This window comes from Meriones unguiculatus (assembly GCF_030254825.1).
Source record: "Meriones unguiculatus strain TT.TT164.6M chromosome 13 unlocalized genomic scaffold, Bangor_MerUng_6.1 Chr13_unordered_Scaffold_28, whole genome shotgun sequence".
Lineage (NCBI taxonomy): Eukaryota > Metazoa > Chordata > Mammalia > Rodentia > Muridae > Meriones > Meriones unguiculatus.
Genome location: NW_026843644.1, coordinates 16,090,811 through 16,109,111, shown reverse-complemented (window position 1 = coordinate 16,109,111; position 18,301 = coordinate 16,090,811). Strand labels below are relative to the sequence as shown.

Here is an 18,301-nt window from a genome sequence, read left to right as displayed (position 1 = left end):
CTTAAAAACAACCAAAAAGAAAAGTACTTGATCTCTATACTTTCTCTACTTTACTGTAATACTGTTTACTACTGATATAATTCATGATATTTTATTATATATATTATTATAATAAAATATATACAATATAATGCAAATCAAATTTGATATCTAACTTATGTAAAATCCATTCATGAAAACACAGCCATGAAATTTCAAAACAGCTAACACTGCAAGAGGCTTTGAATGTAGGAAAGTGAAAAAATGATGTACTGTTAATTCTTACATATAAACAAACAAAATAATTAATTGATGCCTCCTATGTATAATCTTGCAAAATTTGGTTACTGGAATTTAAAAATATATATACAGATTACACACACAAATAAATCTATTTGTCTATCTATCTATCTATCTCTCTATATATCAATCCAGATATAGATAAATATACCTATATAGTGAAATTTCTATGTAGGCACCAGCTTAATTTATGTTCAGTGAGTTGTGTAAATGCTGTAGTCAGTGATAGAAACTTGCAGTGAATTTATGGAGAACAAATTATAATCTTGATAAAAGTGTGCATTGTTTGGGCATTCTAATAAGACTCCTTTGGCCACCACTTCAAGTAGATATAACCGATATTTAATTTGATGACAAGTTACATCCTGTTGTGACTCTCTCATCTTATTTCATTTGGATCACCTTCAGATATGTATATATTTTAGGCAGCTTTTGCTGTATTAGGTTACTACAGTAACATTCAATTACATTTCATCTTCACTGTTTCTCTTCATATTACTTTGCATAATGTCCTCTTCCCCACTTCCAACCAATTCTTCTTTATGAGCCCATCTTCCATCTATAAATAACTATTTTATTTTATTGTCCTATCCTAGGGAGATCTAGTTACTTGTTCTCAAACACTAGTCCCTTATTCTGTATGTATCCTAAATGGTTTTATGTACTGTACATTGCTTATCATTCACTTTAAAAGTAATATTAACATGTAAGAAGATACATGCCATATTTGTATTTTTGAACTTGTGTTACTATACTCAGACTGATTTTTTTCTAGTTTGCCTGCAGATATGCATTTTCTTTCAAATTTCATGTTTTACTTTGTAAAATGACTGAGTACTATTTTGTTATGTAAAGGTCCACATTTTCTTTATCTATTCTTCTGTTGATGGGCATCTGGGTTATATCTAATTTCTGTTGATTAGAGCAATCAAAAACATGTTTGCACAAATCCATGGAAGCATGAAACATTCTTTGGATATATCCCCAAGAGTGATATAGCTGGTTCTTGCAGCAGAACATTCTCCATACTGCTGAGGAAAAAGCCACAAATATGTCCTTAGTGGCTAAACATTATTGTACTCCTACCAGCAATGCCTGAATATTCTTAGCCATTGTGACTCTCTTTAGACCACACCTCAAACTACTTTTTGTTTCCATTTCCCTGGTGACTATCGATTTTGCACATATCTTTAAATGTTTCTCAGCCATTTGAATTATTTCTTTAAGAATTCTCTTGTGGTATCTTCTTCCATTTCTTCAGAGACTGAAAGGTTTTTTTTAAACAAGTCTTTGACTTACTTGTTTAGAGTTACACCAAGGTATTTTATGTCCTTTGTGGCTATTGTGAAGGGTGTTGTTTTCCCTAATTTCTTTCTCAGCCTTTTGTCTTTTGTATACAGGAGGGCTATTGATTTTTTCATTGATTTTGTATCTAGCCACTGTTTTTAGGTATTGGTGATTACAATAAAAAATAATGATGAATAAAGATAAAATTTACTTCAGAGTAAAGGGCTGGAAAAAGTTTCCAATCAAACAGACCCAAGAAACAAGATGGAGTGGCCATTATCTATCTCATAAAATAGCCTTTCAACCAAAATTAATCAAAAGAGATGAGAAAAAGGATACTTCATACTCATCAAAGGAAAAATCCACCCCAACAACCACTCAATTATGAACATCGATGACCCAAATGCAAAGGCAGCCTCATTCATAAAATAAATATTACTATAGCTTAAATCACACATTGAATCCCACACATGAATAGTAGGAGAATTCATCACCCACTTTCTCCAATAGAGAGATCATCAAGACAGAGACTAAATAAGAAAATAAAGAAACTAACGGATATCTTGAATCAAATGGGTATAACAGATATCTACAGAACATTTCTTTGCAACTCATGGATCCATCCTCAAAACTGACCATCTATTCAATCACAAAATAACCCTCAGCAGATATATGAATATTGAAATAACTCAGTGAGTCTTATCAGACAAACATGGATTAAAGCTGAACTTCAACAACAATAGAAACACCACTGGTCCATGGAAGAAACAAAGAAACTAAAGACAAACTAGTTTTCAAAGAAAATGAAGGCATCACATACCCAAACAAATGAGATACAATGAATGCAGTGCTAAGAGAAAAGCTCACAGCACTTTGAAAACAGAAGTACCTTCATAAAGAAATTAGAGAGATCCTATTCTAATAATTTAGCAAGACACTTGAAAGCTCTCTAACAGAGGGAAGCAAACATACCAACATGGAGCAGATGACAAGTATTATTTAAACTTGGGACTGGAAACAAAGAGATAGATATAAAGAACCGATAAACCAAAACCTGGTTCTTTGAAAAAATCAACAAGATAAACAAACCTTAGGCAAAATAACTGAAAGGCAAAGGGAGATTATCCAGATCAACAACATCAGATACAAAAAGGGGTACATAACTACAGACAATGAGTTCTTACATCAAAAGCCTGTATTCCACAAAATTAAAAAATCTAAATTAAAAAAAATTATTTTCTGGATAGATTTCACCTACCAAAGAAAAATCAAGATCAGGAAAAATTTTAAACAGTCCAATAACCACTAAGAAAATAGACGGAATCATTAAAACATCTCCCAACCAAAAAACAGACAAACAAACAAACAACAAAAATACCTGCCCAGTTCCAGATTGTTTTAACTCAGAATTTTGCCACAAATTCAACGAAGAGCTAATATAGATACTTTTCAAGCTGTTCCATAAAATAGAAACAGAAGGAACATTGCCAAATTCATTCTATGAGGCTACATCACCCTCACACCTAAACCACAAAAAGAACCAACAAAGAAAGAGAATTCCAGACCAATTTCATCCATGAACTTTGATATAAAAAACTCAGTAAAATACAAAATGAATCTAAGAACACGTCATACACATCAACCCAGGGATGTAGGGATGGTTCAACATACAAAACATCCTCAATGTAATCCACCATATTAACAAACGCAAAGAAAAAAATCACATGTTCATAGCATTAGATGCAGAAAATATCTTTGACCTATTCCAACATCCCATCATGATGAAAGTCTTGGATAAATCAAGAATACAAGGTCGATATTTAAACATAATAAGGGCTATATACAGCAAGCTGATTGCAAGCATCAAACTAAATGTAGAAAAACTCAAAGCAATTCCAACAAAATCAGGGACAGTTGTAGAATGCCCAGTCTCTCCGTATCCCTTCAATATAGTACTTAAATTCTAGTTAGAGCAATAAGACAACTACGGGAAATCAAGGGCATACATATCAGCAAGGAAGAAGTCAAAATATTGCTATTTGCAGATGAGGTGGTAGTGTATGTAAGCGACCCCAAACATTCGACCAGGGAACTCCTACAGCTCATAAACAGCTTCAGGAAAGTAGCTGGATATAGGGTTAATTTTAAAAATCAGTAGCCCTCCTGTACATAAGGGACATATGTGCTGAGAAAGAAATTAGGGAAACTATACCATTCATAATAGCCATAAATACTATAATGAATCTTGATGTGGCTCTATCCAAATAAGTGAAAGGCCTGTATGAAAAGAACTTCAAGTGTCTGAAGAAACTGAAGAAGATGTCAAAAAATGGAAATATCTCCCAGTCTCCTAGATTCATAGGATTAACAGTGAAAATGGCCATCTAACCAAAGGCAATCTACAGATTCTATGCAATCACCATCAAAATACCAACAGTTCTTTTCAGAACTTGAAAGAACAATTCTAAACTTCATATGGAAGAACAAAAAACCGAGAAGAGGTTAAACAATCCTATACAATAAAAGAACTTCTGGAGTTATCTCTACCCCTGACTTCAAGCTATACCACACAGCAATAGTAATTAAAAACTGCATGGTACTGTAATACCATAATGTAATAGAGATAGAATGGTTGGTTGATCAATGGAATTGAATCAAAGACCCACAAATAAACACACATGTCTTTAGTCAATTGATTTTTCACAAAGAAGCCAAAACCATACAATGGGAAAATGAGAGCATCTTCAATAAATGGTGCTGGTCTAACTGTATCTCTGCATGTAAAAAAAGTACAGATAGATACATATTCATCTCCCTGCAAAACAAAACAAAAACCTCAAATCCAAGTGGGTCAGAGACCTCAATATAACCACAGATACACTAAATCTGTTAGAAGAGAAAGTTGGGAAGAGCCTTGAACTCATTGGTACAGGAGACAACTTCCTGAACAGAACACCAACAGATCTATAAGGAGTAAACACTATCAATGAAACTAAATGTCAGTCTACACATTAGGAAAAGAACACATCAATCCTATTTTTAACAAAGTGCTAATATCCAAGCTATACAATGGACTCAAGAAATCAAACTCCAATAAAAAAATGACCCAATTAAATAATTGGCACAGAACTAAACAAAGAATATTCAACAGTGAAATCTTGAATGGCTTAGAAGCACTTACAGAAATGCTCACCTTCCCTCATCATCAGAGAAATAAAAATCAAAATGACTCTGAGATTCCATCTCATACCAGTCTGAATGATTAAGATCAAAAATCTCAAATTGTAGCACATCCTGGTGAGGATGAGGACAAAGTGGAACATGCTTTCCTTACTGGTATGAGTATAAACTTTTACAAGCACTTTGGAAAACAATCTGGCGCTTTCTCAGAAAATTGGGAAGACCTAGCTATACCACTACTGGATATATGTCCAAAAGAGGCTCTACAAAAGGACACCTAATCAACTACGAGATTCATAGCAGTTTTATTTGTAGTAGCCAGAATCTGGAAACCACCTAGATGTCCCACAACTGAAGAATGGATAAAGAAACCGTGGCACATTTACACAAAAGATAATACTCAGCCATTAAAAACAAAGCAATCAACTTCCACTGCTTTCTCCAGCCAGCGGTGAGATTTTTTTTTGAATTCTCTGTTTCTTATCAGGCAAAGAAATCTTGCATTGAGCACACACAGACACACCTTACCCACTCCACCCCATTCCCTCCCCCCATATCAGCTGCATATGACAACAACTTCACGTTTGGGTCGGGACCTCTGGGGGGGGAACGAGTTTCTCTAGGAATATAGTTATCAGATTAGAATAGGATAGAATATTGTCATAGTGATTATGGTATTTAAGGAGACCACAGGCCACAAATGCACACCCTCATGGTTTTATAAATGGCAAATGCGCCCAGGTCAGGCCTGCACAGTTAGATGATGAGAGACACTAAGGGTGAGGAAAGGAAGACCCCCTCCTCCTCTCCAGAGATGCTCTCCAAGCTCAGACACACCCAGGAACCTTTGCGGAGGAATTCATCCAAACCCTTCCTGGATGAGAGGAGTTCTGGAGGAGTTTCAAATTCCCTGCAGTCACCAGAGCGGTTAGTACCACCTGAATTCACTGTGCCAATTGCTTGAGAAAAATTTGAAGGCACTGCTGAACTGATGACCCTTTGGACTCTATGAGTTCACAGCTCTAGTCGTTAGCTTTCTGCTAGTCATTGGCAGAGGGTTTAAGTGTTGTGCTAAGAACATTGGCATCTACAATATACAATATATTAAGAATAAATCCCCTCAGCAAATGATGTCCTCACTAAAATAATTTCTAAACCAAAGGTCTCGAAAACTTCAGTCTTAATTTGCATACATATTCTACTACTAAAAATTCATAATCATTAAGAAGTGAGAAAGTAAACTCATCCAAGTGTTGTGCCAGCCAAATCTGAAAACATTAGTAGTGGATATTTTGGGAACAGGGACTGTCTCTGACATGAACTGATTGGCCTGCTCTTTGATCACCTCCCCCTGAGGCAGGAGCAGCTTTACCAGGCCACAGAGGAAGACAATGCAGCCAGTCCTGATGAGACCTGATAGACTAGGATCAGCATGAAGGGGAGGAAAACCACCCCTATCATTGGACTGGCGGAGGGGCATGGGTGTAGAAGGGAGAGGGTGGGTAGGATTAGGAGGGGACGAGGGAGGGAGCTACAGGGGGGATACAAAGTGAATAAATTGTAACTAATGAAAATTAAAACTAAAAATAAAAAAGAAATAAAAAATAAACTCAGTCGACTAGGATAATCTCTAGACTGGACAAAGAGCCCCATGAATTTATCTGATTGCACTTTTGCAATAGAACAACTTGGAAGTTAATACCTGTTTCAGCTACCAGAGCTTTGAAACAAAAAAGCAGTGAAATTCAGGTGGGCAGGGCTCCCTGGGGAGCGACAGGACCATTTCAAGAGGATCCCTGGGATGCCCTGTTCTTAGGTGGAACCCAACTCTCTTGGGCACTGAGAGGAAAGCCCAAGGTGAACGCTCCCAGCCCAGGAATCCCAGAAGCCATAGGTGTCTCTGAAGATTGCGCAAGTCTTTTCCTCCCCGGCCAGCTCGGGGGCATGTTTCTAAAATCCCAATCTGCACAACATAAACAGAAAACGTGCAGCCAGAAAGCCTCGGTGGTGCAAATTACAAGCTTCCAGCAGAGGGCGGGAGAATCTTTGATGCGCGGCCAGTGGCAAGCAGGCAGCAGAGAAGTGCAAGCTTTCCAGTGACCTCACGACCCTCCATGCCCTTCTCCCCCCACTGCAAAAGGGAGAGAGAAGGCGGAAGAAAAGACCCCTGATAGAGGAAAATAAAGAATAGGGGAGGGGGGCGTTGAGGCAGAGGGCGGCCTCTAAGAGCTCCCCCTCGGTGCAGCCGCCCACTTCCTGAGCCGAGGGTCCAAGCGGCCTCGGGGGAACCCGAAGGGCGAGCCCTCTCAGATGGGGCGGGAGAGGGGCTTGCGCGAGGCGCAGCGCAGGCGCAGTGCGCGCCTCCATTGTCAAGCGTGGCGTAAACGCCGTTGCTATGGCTACAGACGCTAAAGGGAAAACGCTGGGCTCTCCTGGGCCTGGTGGGCGGTGGCGGCGAGGGCTGGTGGACCGGAACCCCCTTCCCTGGCACGATGGTGGCGGTCATGGCTCAGCTAGTGGACTACTTCATCGTGGTGGGCTGAGACCAGGAGAAGCCAGGTAAGGGTGTTGAGCGGGTGCCTCCTAGGCTCCGCCTCCGCCCCGGGCTCCGCCTCCCTCCTCCCCCGGGCTCCGCCTTCACCTCCCAGGGCTCCGCCTTCCTCCGCTTCCAGGCCCCTCCCCGTCTCCACTCCGAGCTCCGCCGCCGCCTCCACTAGGCTCCGCCTCTGCTACTGCGGGCTCCGCCTCCCTCATCTTCCGGGCTCCTCCCCCTTCCCCGCCCCTGGCTCCGCCTCCGCCCCCTCGGGCTCTGTCCCTGCCCTGGGCTCCTCCCCCTCCTCCGCCTCTGGGCTCGGCCTCCGCCCCTAGCAGCCATCCATTGGGCTAGATGGTGCTGGGCCTGGCGTCCTGGCTGGGAGGCGAGGAGGAGAGACGGTTGGGTCCCGCGGTGGAGGAGCGGCGGGTCCACGGGTGTCGGCCATCTCGGAGCGGTTGAGTCTGGCTGGCTGTCGGCATATGTGAGGGACCCGCAGGACGGCGGTTGTGGAGGAGGCCAGGGCTGTGCAGTTGGAGGCTGGTGGGCTGGCTGGGTCGGGAGAGCCTGCCCGAGTTCCTCCATGAGCTTCTGTGGAGGCTGTTGCTACCCGGAGCCACGCCCTCGGGCCGCCTGGGTTGGGAGGGCAGGACCACACTGTGTGGAGTTCCTAGGGATACACTTGTGCCCTGCATCCTGAGGAAGAGTGATGCGGGGACCAGTCCTCCTGGAAAGTAAGAGCAGAGTGTCCGGTGCTGCCTCCCCCCTGCTCTGGAGCTCATGGGGTGGGGAGCTTACACATCTGGGCTGAAAGAAATCAGGGTACTTGGAAAGGCTACAGGATCCATGCACATTTCTAGGAATATTATTTTTTCAGGATGTATATGCCAGCATTCCAGAATGAAATGATTCTTCTTAAGTAAAGCCAGCCAGACTCTTGGGTAAAGAGAGCCAGTGCTCTCTCTCACTGGGCTTTCATGAGTTTTGATTGTTCCGTTTATTTGTCCGAGAATTCTTCATAAGGAACAGTTTGGCAGATACACTGCTGTTTATACTTTAATGGACTTGCACAACCAGGAGTATGCACGGTTCACGCAGGCTTATTTTCTTATTTTTATCTCTTTGTGTTGTTATGTATAGATAACCAGGACATAATAACAAAGTTACTGTAGAGTTGGGAAAGCTCTTTTATTTCAGGGTAATTCCAGTTTTACACTTGCAAGGAATTTTAGCTACCAGCCCTGCATCCCCTTGTCTCTGGAGGTGCTTAGGTTGTGTTTTGCTGATTGTTAGTCGTTGGTAGCACTAGAGCACCAATGTTTATTATTTATTCATTCCTAAGAATTTGTTTCAGAGAAGGGATTCTTCCCAGTTTTTTCTCACTACTGCCTAATTGAGGTCACTTAAAAAACCGCTTGCAGGTCGATGAGATGGGTCAGCAGATAAAAGCTCTTGTTGGGCAAGCCTGGAGACCTGAGTTCGATCCCTGAATTTATGAAAAGGTGGAAGGCAAGAAGTGATTGCACAGAGTTGTCTTCTAACCTTCCTATGTGTTCCCTAGTATGCATGCTTCACCAGCATCATGAACACACACACACAAAGACGACATTGGGCTTTATTTAGAGAATATTCTTGCTGCTCCAAAATGTCATGTCATTTCACTTGTCAGTTTCTTACAGACATAATCTTACCCAGACTACTAGTGTGGAGATTCAGTTTTGTTTTTAATCTTGTTCAGTTTTCAGTTACATTGTTCTTCCCCCTACAATAATTTTATTTAGGGTTTTTTTGAGACAAATTCTCTCTACAGAACCCTGGCTGGCTGTTCTGGGATTCCCTATGTAGTACAGGCTGGTCTTGAACCTACAGAGATCCACCTTCCTCTTCCTTCCAATTGCTGGGGTTAAAGACCATGCCCAGCTTACCCACAACAATTTTAAAACAATAACAAACTTGAAAAAAGTTCCAAGTATGGTACACAGTTAAGTGCTGTTTTACTTTGGACATTTTGAGAGGAAGCTGTTGACCTTATGCCCTGTCACTCTGAATGGTTTAGTGTCAATTTTATGCAAACAAGAATGTTGTCCTACATAATGACAATGCAGTTATCAAAATAGGAAATTCACGCTAACATAATATTCCATTTAATGTGGGTTTTATTGACTATGTTATTACTCACAAAAATGTCAAAAGAAGCTGGTGTATTTAAGTGTTTCATTTTTTTTATCTCTTTAGTCTCTTTCAGTATGGAACAGTTCCCTAAACTTTTTCATGATCTTGTTACTTTGATGACTATAGGTCAGTTATATTTTTTCTTCATTCATTTATTTATTTTTTTCATTTTACAGCCCAATCACAACCCTACTCCCTCATCTCTTGCCAGTCCCAAACTCCCAAACACTTTCCCTGTACGTCCCCCAACCAACCAACCCAGGCACATCAAGTTATATCAGGATTAAGTACCTCCTCTTTCGCTGCAGCAAGACAAGCAGCCCTGGATAGGAATATGGGATCCAAAGGGAGGCAACAGAGTCCAAGTCAGAGACAGCTCCTGCTATAGTTGCTAAGGGACTGACTTGAGGACAAGCAACCCATCAGTTTCATATGTGTAAGAGGCCCAGGGCTAGGCCAGGCATGTTCTTTTGTTGGTGGTTCAGTTTCAATGAGGCCCCATAGTCCCAGGTGAGCTGACTATGTAGGGTTTCTTATGGTCTCCTATCTCTCCAATCCTTCCTGTAACTCTTCCACAAGATTCCCAGAGTTCTGCCTAATGTTTTTTTGACTGTGCGTCTATGCAACTGTTTCCATTATTTGCTGGATGAAGCCTCTCAGATGACAGTTATGGTGGTCTCCTGTCTACAAGCATAGCAGAGATATGAATAATTGACAAGGGCCTAGGCTGTGGGGTACACCATTGCTTAGGGGATGAAAGAAGAGGAGCAGAAAATGCATTTGGTGAACTTGGAAGAGATATTCAGCTCTCCCTAATAGATATTACTTTTCTTGTAGGTGATATGAGCCATAATTTTTGTTTAGTTACATGGCTGTACAGAAGAGATTGTTTTCAAATTAAAACAATTTTGTTAGAATTATTTTTTTTCTTTTTTTCCTTCTTTTTTTGTGGGGAAAGGAAGGGGTTGTCAAGACATGGTATCTCTGTGTTTGTATCCAGGCTGTTCTGGAACTCTGCTTAAGATTCACAGAGGTCCACCTGCGTCTGCCGCCCAAGCACTGGCATTAAGAGCTTGCACCACTTGGTGAGCAGTCAGTACTCTTTAATCACTGAATCATCTCCAGCTGTCTTTAAAATTTTAACAGATACAATCATGTGACTATGTCTACATTAGTTGAATATAAATAGGATGATGAATATAATGTTTCAAAAGTGTTCTAAGGAGATAATGGTGTGTATCCCCAGCCTTTCATTAGGTTAGACTGGAGATTGGCTGGGAGGTTGTGGCTCACCTTTAATCCCAGAATTTGGGAGGCAAGTCAGAGGCATTTGGATCTCTGCATTAAAGGCCATCCTGGTCTATAGATCTAGTTCCAGGTCAGCCAGGAAACCTACACAGAGAAACCCAATCCAAGCAAGCAAGCAAGCAAGCAAGCAAAGGACTGGAGATGTAGCAGCCATCTTGGGTAGGAGTAACAGAGCAAAGAGCTAGAAAGATCCTGGATAACTAATGACTGACAGTAGGGTTGCCATAGCAGATCTAGATAGCTGCTCTGTGTTTTGTTTTTCTTTATTTTTAACATGATAAATAATAACATTATATGTTTAAAGCACTGTAAATCCGAGTTTTCAGTTTCATGCTGGCAAAACAGGTACAAGGTGACAGGATGGATTATCAGGATCCAGGGACATAGATAGTGAAGGAATATTTTTCAGTGTCATGTGTAACCAATTGAGGGCATCATTGAGAGAAGCACTTATTGAAGAACTTTGTGGTTGAATGTACAGATGATCTACTTATAAGCAATGTACAGATAAGGAGGAGACTGTAAAGTCTCCCTCCTTCCTGTGGCCTCCCATTTTTTCTTGTGAGTATTTAACTCCATCATTGAACAGCAAATCATGAACTGCAAGTTTACTCTAATGAATGATGTACTCTTTTGAGAATTTATACAGGGTTTTTTTTTTCAGTTTTTGGTTGTTGTTGTTTGTTTGTTTTCCCAAGATAGGGCTTCTCCATGTAGCCCTGACTATCCTGGAACTTCCTCTGTAAATCAAGAATGTTCTCAAACACAGAGATCTGCCTGTCTCTGCCTCCTGAGAACTGCTGGGATTAAAGGTATGGGCCATTACTGCTTGGCATAAAGGATCATTTTTAACTCTGACTTTTCTTATTTGATTGTTGTTTTACTAACCAAATTGCAGAATATTGGTAGAAGAAATGATAAGAATTGAGGTTAGCTGATTAAACACATCCATGTGAGGAATCTCATTGTGATAGGTATGAACATATGTTTGGAAAACGTTGAATGTGTTTTATTAAAACTTAGAAAGACCAGCTCCATGTACTAGTGTGGTCTGGCTTATTACTTTCCTTCCTTCCTTCCTTCCTTCCTTCCTTCCTTCCTTCCTTCCTTCCTTCCTTCCTTCCTTTTAAGACAGGATCTCTGCAGCCTACTCTGGCCTGAAACTCACTAGGTAGTTGCCACCAGTACTTGCAAACTTACATTTTAAAAGGAAAATACAAAGGAAGTATTTTTTTTTTCGAGACAGGGTTGATCTTTGTAGCCTGCACTCATTTTGTAGACCAGGCTGGCCTGGAAATCACAAAGATTCACCTACCTCTGCCTCCCTGAGTTGCTGGAATTGTAGGCTTGCACCAAGAAGCCCAACTTCAAATCTTTATTTTTTAAAAACATTTTATTTTCCTCTCTCAGTTTATTTCATTTTCACTTTCACTTTTTATATTTTAAATTTTTGAAATAGGGTTTCTCTGTGTAGTCTTGGTTGTCCCATAACTCAGATCTGCTGGTTTCTGCCTCTCAAATTCTGGAACTAAAGGTGTTAGCCATCACCATCAGGCTTAAATCTGTTTCTTAATGACATATTACATACTAGTTACAAGCTAGTTTTCCAGAATAGGGGCTGCTATAACAAAGTATAAATGTCAGTGCTTAAAACAACAGGTGGTTACTCTTGCATAATTTTGGGGGAATTGCTCTGAAATTTACTTGTCAGGAGGTAACCTCATTTGAGGGTTTCTAGGGAAGAATATTCATCTCTTCTAGTTTCTGGTGGTCCCTATTGTTCTACCATTTATGGCACCATAATTCTATTTTTTGTCCTCTCTTCACATGGCTTTCTTTGTTTAAATCTTTTTCATTTTTTCATAAAATCAATTTCTTTGTTCAGCCTGGTGGAACATGTCTATAATCCCAGCTATTGGGGGGACAGATGCTGGAAGATGCCAAGTTCAAGGCTTTTGTGAGTTACAGAATGAGTTCATTGCCTGACTGGGAAACTGAATCTCAAACCATATATATATATATATATATATATATATATATATATATATATATATATATATATGTCTATGGCCATAGCTCAGTATAGGGAAGCACCCACCTAGTGAGGCCCCAGGTTCAATTCTCAGTCCTGGGTGTTGGGGAGTATTAGGAGGCTTTGTTTCACCTTATTTTCTTTTCTTTCTTCTTTTCCTCCCTTCTTCCCTTCTTTTTTCCCTGTACTAGGGACTGTGCCTAGAAAACACACATTTCCTCTCTTTTTTTCCTCCTTCTCTTGCTCCCTCTCTTTCCTACCCCCTCTTCTTACCTCCCTACCAGACTGAGCTATATGACCAACCATGTTTTTTTCTATAGCCAAAGACTGTTATAATGGCTAACTCGAACTGTCAGGTTGACTCACCTGAGAGAAAGGAACTTTAAATAAAAATTGGCTTCCATCAGATTGCCATGGGGGCAATCGCTAATTGATGTAGGAGGGTCCAGTCCATTGTGGAAGTACCTTCCTGCAGGTAGATGGTACCATTCCTGCAGGTGGGCCTGGGATGTATAAAAAAGGTAACTGAGCAAACCAATGAGTGTTGTTCCTTCATGGTTTCTGCCTCAGTCCCTGCTTTGAGTTTTTGTCCTGTCTTCCCTCAATGGATTATAAACCAGATAAACCCTTTCCAAAGTTGCTTTGATCAGTGTTTATCATAGCAACAGAGAAACAAACCAGGACAACTGTTAAACCATAGAAAAACAGTGAATAAAGTTCCATAAATAAAGCAGGTTTTAGTTTCATAAGGTGTACATTCTACCTTAGGAAAGGAAAGCACAGGACTTAATCTAATATTCAGTATTTCCAAAAAATAGAATAATTTTTCTTTGTATTCTGTAAGTAAAATTAGAAGAAATAGGTATCATGCCCACCAGAATTAGCTTTCAGGAAGCTGTAAACACTGTTTTAGTGTTGAAGTCTAGGGAATCGCTGCTAAAGACTTTCAAAGCCTTGTCATTCCTTTTCAGCTACAAGTACTAATCAGGTAACACCTTGGGAAATGTGGCTTTACTGGAAAACAGGTCAATGCCTTTGATTCCAGACTGGTGGCCTAGTCTCCTTTCTTTCTCTCTTAGGAAGTTGTAAGACCTGTTCACTGTTTACTTGTGGTAATGAGCTTTGAAGCTACTGAAGACATTGTTAAAGGACTCAAAGACATTGTATGAGTAGTTAATAATGCTTGATAAGTAAGCCTCAACTGGGGCCTTTCTGTCCTTCTAAGGAGTCAATATTACGCACTCTGGTTTTTCTAGGATTCTTGCCTTATTGTTCTTTTATTTTCACATGGACTTTTAACCGTTTAAAAGAATTAGGAATTCATAATTTTTGGAGATGAATATAAATTTCACGATGCTTTTTTTACATTACTGTTTATTATCATTTATTCAAATTGTACTGTGGCTGTGTTCCCCTCCCTCATATCTGTCTGTTCATACCCTCCTTCCCTCTTCTGCTCCTAGGCCCCTCCCCTAGTCTACTTATAGGCAAGGTCCTATTCCCCTTCTATTTGACCCTAGCCTATCACAATGTTTTATACGAGTATTCCTCCTATTGTTGCACACATATTATTACACTTATCTATCTTTCTCTCTAACATCTATCATCTGTTTATCATATATATCACATATCTATTACACACGTACATACACACACATAAATTTGTGAAAATGTTATTTCTTCCAAAAACATGTGTTTCAAAAATTGATCCAAAAGAGTGATTTAAAGTCAAATGTTTGAAGGAAATGAAATGCATGTGTCACTTTGTCAGTTATAGCCTGAGCTTTGGGATGTTGACATCACAGGGGTTTCTCCTCCTGACTACTACAGAATATTACACTTCAGTGGTTTGTATACAGACTGATTGTATACAGACTGATGTAACATAATTTTTTGTTAGCACCAGCAAAGAAAATGATAATTTCATGATCAATGAGAGTTTCTCTCTTCCAGGCTTCACTGTGAAGGTATTTTAAAATGACTATTATTATTCTCTTGATAGACTAGTGGTTTCAGGAAGTGTTCGGTCTTGATTTCTCTAGAACATGTGAACTAATTCTTAACAGTTGCTTCATGACAACTACTCCTGTTAGAAAAAATCAATACCAATACCTCCAAAAAACGAAGTTTTCAGGTCAGAGAGGTATGCTCTGAGCTATACAAGAGAATGATATCTATGTATCTTCAAAACCTAAGTTTCTTCAAAAGCCTAAATTATGAGAGATTATTTTCTGTTTCATCTAGTTGTTTTACCCACTATGCCAACAAAGATTTGTTGGAAACTGGTCAGATTTCAGTCCAAAGTCCAACAACATTCTGGTTTTAAACATTTATTTGTCAGTATTTTAACACTGATTCAACTAGAAAGAAATGACTTTACAGACATACACATTTAATTTCAAGTTCATCATAAAACCTAGTTGACAATATTTTATAAAATACCTTTATATTATTGACTCTCTTTGACTCTTCTATTCACAGGTATCTTTAATCCTCCCCAAGTGAAAACTGTGGCTTTTCGATACATATTCCTTGAATGGTGTAACATGATTTAAGCATAGTAATATTCACTTAATAAAATATGTACTTTAAATATTCAAACTTTTTAAGCAGGGACAGAAAAGAGACCAGCAAAATAGCAAGCACTCCATTATTACAGGGAATGTTTTTGTTATGGGCTAGAGAGGGAAAATGTTCAGAGGCACCTGGAAGAGTTCAGAGCAGAGAGTAAAAGATGCAGATTTGATATGACCAAGACTGCCTAGAAGAGAATAGAGACTAGTATGAGAAAAATAGAAATAGCTTACACAGAGACAAACTGTGCTTTCATAAATGCATAGGCTGAACTTAGGTCCCTCTACACATATGTAGCAGATGTGCAGGTTACTCAACATGTGGGTCCCCTAACAATTGGACTGAGAGCTTTCTTTGACTCCGTTGCTTGCCCTTACTTTTGTTTCCCTTAGCGGTGCTGTCTTGCCTGTCCTTAGTGAGATAGGATGCTCTTAGTCCTGCCTGATGTGATGTGTCAGGGTGGGTTGGTACATTTAGGGTGTCTCTCTGAAGAGAAATAAAGAATGGGAGAGGGGAGAATGATTGTGGGACTGTGAGGAGAGAAGGGAGGGGCCTATGATGAAGATATAAAATTGATAAATTAATTAGTGGAAAAAAGATGGGGTATTTCTAGAATATTTAGGAGATTCAGATAGTGCAAAGAGAGATGAGGATGTTTGGGAAGGGACAGGAATCTAGATGTGCATTTTGAGATGTGTAACAAGTACATTTACTTCCACTTCAGGTAACCTGGAGGCCACCATGGGTGTTCATATCCAATAGGAGCCACAGGTCAATAGAGATCCTCAGGTCCCTTTTGTTGGAGCAAGGAAAATGGTTACTTTGATGGACAAGAAGTATTTCACAAATTTTTGCTGAATGTTGTTTTTTTTTGTATGTTTGCTTTTTGTGGCTTATTTGGTTCTAATCGCCAGAATTCCTTTGATAATGCATGTTGAGCAGGTCTAGGACTAGCATTTTTGCATTTTTGTATTCCCTGGGACCTAACTAGTTTCAACTATTAGGAAGGCCTGATTACCTTCATCACACGTATTCATGTCCTTTTAAATAGTAATGGGTTTACTTATGACATACCATTACATAGATTTCCTTCTGATGTGTTTTTGTTTCTAATATTCAAATGTCATTTTTTAAAATAATTTTTATTATTTATATTAATTACATGTTGTTTACTTTGTATCCCAGCTGTAGTCCCCTCCCTCATTCCTTCCCAATCCTACCCTCCCTCCTTCATCTCCTCTTTGCCCCTCTCTAAGTCCACTGATTGGGGAGGTCTTTCTCCCCTTCCCTCTGACCCTATCTTATCAGGTCTCACCAGGAATGGCTGCAAGTCCTCCTCTGTGGCCTAACAAAGCTGCTCCTTCCTTGGGGGTTTGGGGGAGGAGGTCAAAGAGTCTGCCACTGAGTTCATGTCAGAGACAGTCCCTGTTCCCCTTACTAGGGTACCCACTTGGATGCTGAGTTGCCATGATCTATGTCTGAGCAGGGATTCTAGGTTATATCCATGCATGGTCCTTGTTTGGAGAATCAAGATTCAGAAAAGACCCCTGTGCCCAGATATATTTGGTCCTTGTGGCACTCCCATCCTCTCCAGATCTTACTAACCCCCCCCCTTCTTTCATATGATTCCCTACAATCTGCCCAAAGTTTGGTTATGGCCCCGATGTCCCTCAAAGGATGAATGGAAACAGAAACTGTGGTACATTTACACAATGAAATACTACTCAGCAACTAAAAACAAGGCAATCATGAAATTTGCAGGCAAATGGTGGAATTTAGAAAAGATCATCCTGAGTGAGGTATCCCAGCAGCAGAAAGAGACACACAGTATATACTCACTTATAAGTGGGTACTAGACCTATAAGATAGGATAAATATACTAAAATCTGTATACCTAAAAAGAAGAGGTTCTGGAGTAAGATGATCAGTCTTCACTTAGCAAGACAAATGGGATGGACATTGAAAGTAGGAGAAAACAAGAAGCAGGACCTGAACCTACCAGAGAGGGCCTTGGAAAGACTCTACCTAGCAGTGTATCAAAGCAGATGCTGGGACTCATAACCAAATGTCATAATTTTAATATCACTATTATTCAGTAGAATATCTTAATGAGAAACTTTACAGTCTGGTGGAATTTTGTTATCGTAATTAGAACTGTATAATGACATGTATTAATAAAATTAAATACTTTCCAAGAGCTAAAAATATTTAATGTTACCAAAATACAATCATTTTAAAAACAGGCATTCTAATTTTGAATAATTTGTCCATGATTATTATATGTCCATTGTATACTACATATTTTATTATGAAATTGACAGAATATCTCTTCAGTCAAAATTCTTTGTATCTCTAGGATTAATATATAAAATTTGTTATATATTAATAAGCATGTGTAGTCCTCTCTAATCTTCAAATCTTTCTGACTTCTCTGTGCATGAAACTTTCTGACTATATCTCAGTACAGTGCAATCATCTTTAAAATCTGCTGTGAATTTTGCATGTGTTATACTCTAAGGTTCACAGTCTTAATGATTTTAAATGCTGCCTGTTTTCACATGGACCTTTAACAGTTTAAAAGAATTAGGAATTCATAATCTTTGAAGATGAATATAAATTTCACAATGCTTTTTTTACATTACTCTTTATTATTATCATTTATTACAATTTATTCAAATTGAACTGTGGTTGTGCCCCCCTCCCTCATGTCCATCTGCTCACATCCTCCTTCCCTCTTCTGTGCCTTAGCCCCTCCCCTTTTCCACTGATAGGCAAGGTCCTACTCCCCTTCTATTTGACCCTAGCCTATCACCATGTTTTAAGCAAGTATCCTTCCTACTGTTGCACATGTATTATTTCAGTTATCTAGCCATCTATCTCACATCTATCATCTATAATCTTTGTCATATATCTATTACACACACATATTATTGTGA

At 39.5% G+C, this 18,301-nt stretch overlaps 1 long non-coding RNA gene across 1 annotated transcript in view; it reads right to left on the bottom strand.

The window, feature by feature from the left end:
• LOC132650632 (uncharacterized) overlaps window positions 1–18,301 on the bottom strand; it is a 144,817-nt gene that overhangs the window by 87,050 nt on the left and 39,466 nt on the right. The gene's annotated exons all lie outside the window — the stretch shown is intronic.